The sequence below is a fragment of the Corylus avellana genome, chromosome ca7 (assembly GCF_901000735.1).
Source record: "Corylus avellana chromosome ca7, CavTom2PMs-1.0".
In the NCBI taxonomy this organism is placed as follows: domain Eukaryota; kingdom Viridiplantae; phylum Streptophyta; class Magnoliopsida; order Fagales; family Betulaceae; genus Corylus; species Corylus avellana.
Window position 1 is genome coordinate 20,287,113 of NC_081547.1, and position 7,719 is coordinate 20,294,831.

The 7,719-nt window shown below is 37.0% G+C and overlaps 1 long non-coding RNA gene across 1 annotated transcript in view; it reads right to left on the minus strand.

Moving 5' to 3' along the window:
- Nucleotides 1–6,576: 6,576 nt before the first annotated feature.
- LOC132188619 (uncharacterized) overlaps nt 6,577–7,719 on the minus strand; it is a 2,286-nt gene continuing 1,143 nt past the window's right edge. Inside the window, exons 2-3 of the long non-coding RNA XR_009440901.1 lie at nt 7,551–7,601; nt 6,577–6,868 (exon numbers count right to left, since the gene is read on the minus strand). This is a non-coding gene — a long non-coding RNA (uncharacterized LOC132188619). The remainder of the gene's footprint in view (nt 6,869–7,550; nt 7,602–7,719) is intronic.

Genomic DNA, 7,719 nt, shown 5'->3' on the forward strand with positions numbered 1-7,719 from the left:
AACAAAAAGATAAATCCATCTTTCGTAGGATGTACGATTGCATTTAGCGTATGCAACAAGCCTTTTAAACCTCTAGGAATTTCCTATGGGACGAGTAAAGTCTCATGAGGGTTTTCCAGAAATGTTACCCACAAACATCATACATAGTTCATGTTATTTCAAAAATTAAAGTATCACTTCAAGATCATGATTTTCATTCATTAAGAAACTTAAAAAGATGAACTCCGTCTTCACAATGAATTGGAATCTCAAAGTGCAATTACTTACAAAGGACATGCTAAAACATCACAAGTTTGAAAACAGTGTAAGGTGAACTAGCACAAAATTATAAGGCTTCCAAATCTTTCCAATGTGTAATATCTCCATCTCTCGAAATTCACTGAAATCCCTATGAGAATGAATAACAATGGCATATTTCTTTTCTTCTTTTCTCTTTTTTCTTCTTTAGTCAGGTTGTGCAATGTTTGGTTCCCATAGGCTTTCTAATTGATCCACGTAGCGAGTCTTAAGTCATTGACTCTCAAACCAGATGGTTTTAGGGCATTAGCTGTAGAGACACTCCTAAGGACCTATTAACTCGAGTCAAAAAGGCTACAAAGCCAAACTAACCATGACATAATCAAATAAAAAAATTTCACCTTTTGACATGAACACTCAATGCTTTAAGGCAAGAGGTCCAGTTACTCAGTGAAAAGCTTATCAATGATCGTTTATTTATATACTTCTTTTTTTTTTCTTTTTCTTTTTTTGAATATATATGCCAAAGTGTCCATCTAATAAGTCATCCAATTCACCCAAGATACAAAAACACACATATTAGATCTCATGTCATACTTCACAAATTATATGCTAATGTGCTTGTGTGATCAGATCAAACATGTGATTTTTCAACTGTCCTAAACAAGTAACTGATAAGTGCCAAATATTGCATATTTGGACCCCTTTATTTACATTAGTTAATCCTTTAGTTGTGTCGTTATTTAATATTTTGTGTTAGTTTTGTGTTTTTAGTATTTTGTAGTTCATTGAAGAAAAACTACAGCTTTAAAGGAAAAAATGCAAAGTTTAGAAGAAAGAATACTTTGAGAAGACATAGATGATGTGGTTAAGTCTAACCAAATCCAAGAAATAGGTTAAATTAGATTAAATTGGATAAAAGATCAGATTTGATAAGATTTCGGATCGGGTTCAAATTTAGATTCTGCACACATCTCAGTATTTTGATCGTAACTTTCTTCTCAAATATCGGATTGAAGTGATTCAAACGGCATTGGAAAGCTAACTCAAAATACTACAATTTGTTATGAAATAATATTTTCCTAATTCGGACGGTTTCTATGCCAAAATCGTCCCGTAATTAAAGAACATAAATCTAGACGAATCCTATTCCGATTTCAGACTTCTATTTTAACTGGGAGACAGACCTCCGAATTATTTAGGTTTACTTGGGCTTCTAGGACTTTCCTAAGCCTATAAATAGACTTCTTTGCATTCAAGAAAAGATACACAATCCTAGAGAGCAAAATTCTACAGTTTTTCTCTTTTTAGTTTAGGTTTTCTTTAGTTTAGGTTTTATTTTTATGTGGAGCTAAATTCCCAACTAAGGTTGGGGATGAAGCCTCACCGATGAAGAACAACATCACTTTTATGTAAGTTTTTATTATTCTGATTTTATTGGGTTTTATATTTCAATTGTTTTACTTCTAATCAATTGTATGGAGTGATTCTTGGATATCTCTTGTGATTCAAGGATACATGTGATGATTTGAGATAATTTCATATGATTGATTGCTTGGCTTTTAACTCATAAAAATTGGATATCCCTTGTGATTTGTTCTATGGATACATCTGGTGTTTCAATTGAATTTGGATTCCTTTTGTGATTTGGTCAATGAATGGATACATGGGATGGTTTTGATTAATTCTTTGAAGCATAGTAAAACATATCTATGATTTAATTTGTGAGAACTTCGGATTAATATTGATGAACATAAAGTATGTTGTTATAATTTGGTGAGTGTGAATTCCCAAACCTTAGTACCTTTATCCTTAGATTTACTTATTTTATTTAGTTTATGTTTATCCTTTAATTTTCAAAACTCAAAAATCAAAACCCTTTTGGAACTAGATTAGGATTTAATTAGTTTAGATATAAATTGCTATTTCAAAAATACAATTATATATGGGATCGACCTCGCATTTACAATCCATTAAACTACAATTGATTCGTGCACTTACGAGTTAAATAAATTTGCACAACAGTAACCAAACTAACAGATTCTCTCATCAAATCATGTGTTCAAAATTTTAAGCCCACTGATGAATTCGAGCCACAATTCTTTCAGATTAACTTAAAAAATTTTAGGCGAACATGAACATGCATAATTTTTTTTTTTTTTTTTTTTCAAACAAACAAACAAAACAAATAACATGAAATTTGGGATAAAGTGTGTGTAAATAACACGTGTTCCCATACCCTTAAACTTAAATGACACATTGTCCCCAATGTGTCTAAATTAAGGAAAGAGTATACCCGGGAGATGGACGACATGTCTTGGAAAGTATGGCTCATAGCACACCCCCAAACTTAAATTAAAGTACACTTGTCCCTGCAAAATAAGAAAACACAAAAACAAGTAAAAGGAAACAAAACTAATAATAAATCAAAAAGTAAAATGAAACACACAAAAATAAAATAACATGATAAACTATGGGGTGCCTCCCATGAGCGCTAAGTTTAACGTCTTCAGCTAGACGATGGTCCCTACTCAATGTTGCCCAGAAGATGATGCTCCAAATGGTGGTGGCAAATGGCTTAGAATGGATTGCATCAATTCTCCTATGGCAGCTAGTCTTTTATCCATCAAGACTTTGTCCTCCCGAGCCTCTCTTCTCTGATCAGCCAACTCTCTCTGAAGGCCGACCATTTCTTCACTGAGTGAGCAATACTGTGCTGCTCGAAAAATGATTGGGGCCTCCGCCTCTGCTGCGACTGGCTCAGCTGCGGGTTCATCTTTTGCCATCGGCTTGGCCTCATTCTCTTCGACGCCAACTGCTGGTGCTGGAGGTACCTGGGGCATATAGGAGAAGCTCTTGTTCCATTGGTGAATGCCAAACAGGGGAGTAGTGGTAATTGGCTCATCAGCCGTGGTGCCCTTGATGCCTTTCTTCCGAAGGATATAAGTGATTAAATATAGGAAAGGCAACCCCCATGAGTCTGTGGACTCAGCTCCTCGAATGTGCACTACATTCCAAAATTTGTGAATTTGGTTCCATATGATATCAGGAATGGAACACCAGGTATCTTTATGGAAGGCATAGAGTGTCTGGAGAATTGGGTCCTGCCTTTGAGTTTTGTGCCCCAAGGAAAAAGCATTGCGGTATAATATTGAGTCCACAAACCAAAGCTGTGGAGGTAGCTTGGACCGGCTATCGGCATTATGATGGGCGACGGCATATTGCCCTTGCCACATGTCCTCAATGATTTCTGCCACATAGAATCTGGGTGGTTGCTCGACAAGTTGTGCTGCTTCTGGAGGGTGCTCATCAGTGCATTGGAGTGCAGCGGTAATGTCAGCTCTTGTTACGTCAACAGCTCGGCCCTGCACTGTGGAAGAGAGGGCAGCCAGCCTATTGCAATCGTGGGACAGGTGGGCATAGAATTCAATCACCAATCTTCTGTAAGCAGTTGAGGTGATCGGATTGAAAAGCTTCTTAAGTCCTCGATGCTTGAACTCGGTGACCGCCCATTGTGTTGCCTCAAGGTTTCGAAAATCTTCTCTTATGACAAAAGTTGTCTCAAACAGCAACTCCCACTCCTCAAAAGTGGGCTGGGGAGAAGTCACTTAGGCTTCGGATCCCCAGGAGGACGAAGCTCAAGTTCTTGGCATGATGAACTTGATTGGGACTTTTGTCGAACACCTGATATGCACTGTGATGACCAAGGTTGCTAAGGCACGACAACAACTGCCCAAAACCTCCTGCAAAACAATAAAACCAAACACAGAGAGGCAATGTGGGTGGATGAACACCCACAATTGCAAAAAATGATGAAAAATGATGAAAAAATGGAGAGTGGGTCTAAGGGGATTTGGGGTTTTGAAGGTTGATGGTGTGATAATGGTGGTGGCCATAGGTGGGCACATGCAGGTGCAAATGCGGTGCAGTGGTGATTGTTCAAGGCCGGTGGAAGTGAGGAAAAGTGGTGGTGTGCCGGTGGAGGTGGAGTGGCTGTGAGGGGGTGTGGTGAGGTGTGTACAGTGTAGGGGAAAATGAAGTGAAAGTGGGGAAACAGTGACCTAAAATAGGTCATGTGGCCTGCTGTCCGAGTGCGCTTGATCGTATGCATGGTGTGCTCGATCGCACTCGTGCACACTGCAAAAAAATAATTTTTTCCTCACTGGAGTTTTCTGACGTGGCGTTTCTGACGCGCATTGATTGTCAGAAACATAGGTGTCAGAAAAAAAAAATTTCCTGACATGCCAGAAGGTAGAACGTCAGACTTTTCTGACATTCTACTGTCTCACATGTCAAAAAAATTTCTGACGTGGCATCTCTGCCACGTCAGAAATTTTCTAACGTGGTAGTTCTGACGCGCGTCAGAAAATTGAAAAATTAAATAAAAAATTTGGGGAAACTTCACTTACCCCCCCATACTTTCGCGCTTTTTGCAGACACCCCCCATTGTTCAAAAACTCTCACTTACATGTATCAAAGTTTGAGTTTCGTTCACTTTGGCCCTTCCGTTAGGATTTTCTGTGAAATCCTAATGGAAGGGGTTGCATGTGCCGCGCACGTGGGAAAAAATTACTCAAAGCCCCGTTTTACCCCAGATACCACCATGTGTACACCCTTAGGGTTTGTTCTAGGAAATCATGAAAACTCCAAAATTGAAAAAGGATTTGGATAGCCGTCTTTGTGAAGAACACAAGCCGACGACCACTGATCTTCGTCAATCCACCCAGTGAGTGTAAATCGCGATTCCACCCTGATTTAAATCGCGATTCCACCCAGTGCCTGTCTCGTGTAGTTGCGTTGGGAGATTTGTCCGTGAGCCATCTTCTTCGTCACTGCCATCTTTTCCAGGTATAGTCCCTTTTGTCAAATGATTTTGGTTGTTTTATTTATATGTATGCCGAGTCATCGACCATTGTGGTCCCCTTTGTCCGTTTGCCATGTTTCACATTGTGGTCCCCTTTATTGTCGAATGTTATCTATTTGTGGGTCATATGGTTTTATTGTCAAAAGTCTGTCAAATAAAAAACGATTTGTGTACTAGTAGGTTATATAAAGCGGGTGTCCACTTTCTTTGGTCGAATTGATGCTAGCAAAATGTTGGGGATTTTTCCATTTTTTAATTGGCTACCGTCGGTTGAAGAAACTTGATTGTCTATTAGGGTTTGCCTTAGCAAAAAAGTCACTGCAAAAAGTCACTTCATATTTAGGGTTTAGCAATAATTAAGTCCATAGTTAGAGTTAAATTCTCACTGTTTGATTGTTGTTGTTCACTGCATATTTAAGGTTTTGCAATAATTAAGTCCATACCTATAATATTCTGGATGCTTTAGCCAAAAGTGACTGCATACTTATGGTTTAGCAATAATAGTATGCATGCTTAATGGTTTATTTCTCACTGTTTGATTGTTGTTTAGGGTTTGTTTGTTTAATTCTTTTTTGGAATATTCTGCATGCTTTAGTTAAAGCTCACTCACTGCATACTTAGGGTTTAGCAATAATAGTATGCATACTTAATGGTTTATTTCTCACTATTTGATTGCTGTTTAGGGTTTGTTTGTTTAATTCTTATTTGAAATATTCTGCATGCTTTAGCTAAAGCTCACTCACTGCGTACTTAGGGTTTAGCAATAATAGTATGCATACTTAATGGTTTTTTCTAACTGTTTGATTGCTGTTTAGGGTTTGTTTGTTTAATTCTTTTTGGAATATTATGCATGCTTTAGCTAAAGCTCACTCACTGCGTACTTAGGGTTTAGCAATAATAGTATGCATACTTAATGGTTTTTTTTCTAACTGTTTCATTGATGTTTAGGGTTTGTTTGTTTAATTCTTTTTTGGAATATTCTGTATGCTTTAGCTAAAGCTCACTCACTGGGTACTTAGGGTTTAGCAATAATAGTATGCATACTTAATGGTTTTTTTCTAACTGTTTGATTGCTGTTTAGGGTTTGTCTGTTTAATTCTTTTTTGAAATATTCTGCATGCTTTAGCTAAAGCTCACTCACTGCGTACTTAGGGTTTAGCAATAATAGTATGCATACTTAATGGTTTTTTTCTAACTGTTTGATAGCTGTTTAGGGTTTAGGGTTTGTTTGTTTAATGCTTTGTTGGAATACTTTGCATGCTTTAGCCAAATCTCACTGTGACGACCCTCTTGATTGAAACGAGACTAATTTTTTTTTTTTTTTAAACATACCCACAACGCAGATTGTCACAGTGGCATGGCGATACCGTAGTATGCCATGAACCCGTGCATTAACCAGTTTGACAATATCATATGCCACACAGAGCTATATGCAACATCAATAATTCATCAGAGTTTATATACTTGCAGCAGAATATAAATAACTTAAGATATAATATAACACATCAGAGCTAATTAATACATCTAAGTGATTAAAGCTTACATACAAAAGAATGGCTATACAAAAGTGTCACATACGACACGAGCCATATACAGAATAACAATGTCTAAGCATATACATGTAAGCTCTACAAAAAGGGGCTATTATCTAGTCCAACAAAATAACATTTGATGCAACTATGCTTCAAACGTTGTAGTAACCCAAATACATAGCTACTGGGTCATCCTCAATAATCCCCGCACCTGCATCAACATTAACCACATCGCCTGCACCACGGGGATCAACACCACCCATGATGCAGGCGGATTTGTGAGCCCGCCGTCTCCATGAAATAGAGACGCTCAGTAGTATAGAAATTACTAGGCTTTCCAAATAACCATTATTTGAAAATATACTTACAATTTAATTAGCTTAACAATAAAACATATTGATAGTCATCATTATCATAAAATCATATGCTATGCATGCTCATGCAACATCATCTTTTCATATCATCCATACATATACATATATAACATCATCTCCTCATAACATCCGCCATGCATATATACATAACATAACATCATCTCCTCATAACATTCGCCTTGCATATATACATCACATAACATCATCTCCTCATAACATTCGTCATGCATATATACATAATATAACATCATCTCCTCATAACATCCGACATGCATGTGTACATAATATAACATCATCTCCTCATAACATCCACCATACATATATACATAATATAACATCATCTCCTCATAACATCCACCATACATATATACATAATATAACATCATCTCCTCATAACATCATCTTATCGCATAAGCTCATAAAAGCTCATAGAAACCTTTCATCAAATATTTCATGAAACATTATTAAATTGGCAAATGCATCACAAAACACATTTTAAACCTTAAAATATAGTATCTTTTGCCCAGTAAGTAAAATACTTACCTTGTTTAGTTGAGTACCCTCTAGTGAACTCTTGACTCAACCGCGATACACCTAAGCATTTACAACATAAACACATAATTAAGCTCTATTCTTAGCTTAACAACTCATACTCTATATAAAGATACTTGAGCACCACAAGTATCACATTCTATAGGTCATCCCAAATCTA